This window comes from Merops nubicus, unplaced genomic scaffold, assembly GCF_000691845.1.
Source record: "Merops nubicus isolate BGI_N331 unplaced genomic scaffold, ASM69184v1 scaffold3222, whole genome shotgun sequence".
NCBI lineage: Eukaryota > Metazoa > Chordata > Aves > Coraciiformes > Meropidae > Merops > Merops nubicus.
Window position 1 is genome coordinate 1 of NW_008592728.1, and position 562 is coordinate 562.

Here is a 562-nt window from a genome sequence, read left to right on the forward strand (position 1 = left end):
TTGTGGGCAACTATCACCACAGAGAGAAAGAGGGAGACAAGCACCGCCAGACCAACTCTTGTCATTTCCAGTAAGAAGTTGCAGACTTCATGTAAGCTGTCTCTGCTCTGCTGAGAGAGGGATGGAAATCGTGAGCAGTGCAGAGTGGAAAATACCCCCGGTCTAAAGAAGTGCACCGGATTTTTGCTTGCCGTTTGTTTGGGTTGTTGCACGCACGTTAAACACCCGAAGGATCGCCGCTTAATAGAAATGAAACGTGGAGAGGATGACTAACGACAGAACTGTGATTTTTTTCCCTGGAGTTGCTAATTTGCCACCCCGAAGCAACACATATCTCAAGGAGGAAGCGTTTGGCTGCTGCTGATTTCTCCAAATCTGGTGGTTTACCAGATGCGTTGTGCTGTATCTGCTGGAACAGATCATTGCTTAGCTGCAGCAGATCGTCAAAGGTAGACAACCAACGTAAGTGCAAAGTTACCCATACACTGTGATGCATTTCATTTAAAGGGGAAAAGAAAAGAAAAGAAAAGAAAAAAGCCAACACGCAGTGTATTTGTCTAGG

General features: G+C 45.7%; 1 protein-coding gene across 1 annotated transcript in view; it reads left to right on the forward strand.

The window, feature by feature from the left end:
- Window positions 1-430: 430 nt before the first annotated feature.
- The window catches only part of PCDH9 (protocadherin 9), a 4,593-nt gene continuing 4,461 nt past the window's right edge, over window positions 431-562 (forward strand). The window contains 1 exon segment of the mRNA XM_008935224.1: window positions 431-462. The gene's annotated coding sequence lies outside the window, so the exon portion shown is untranslated.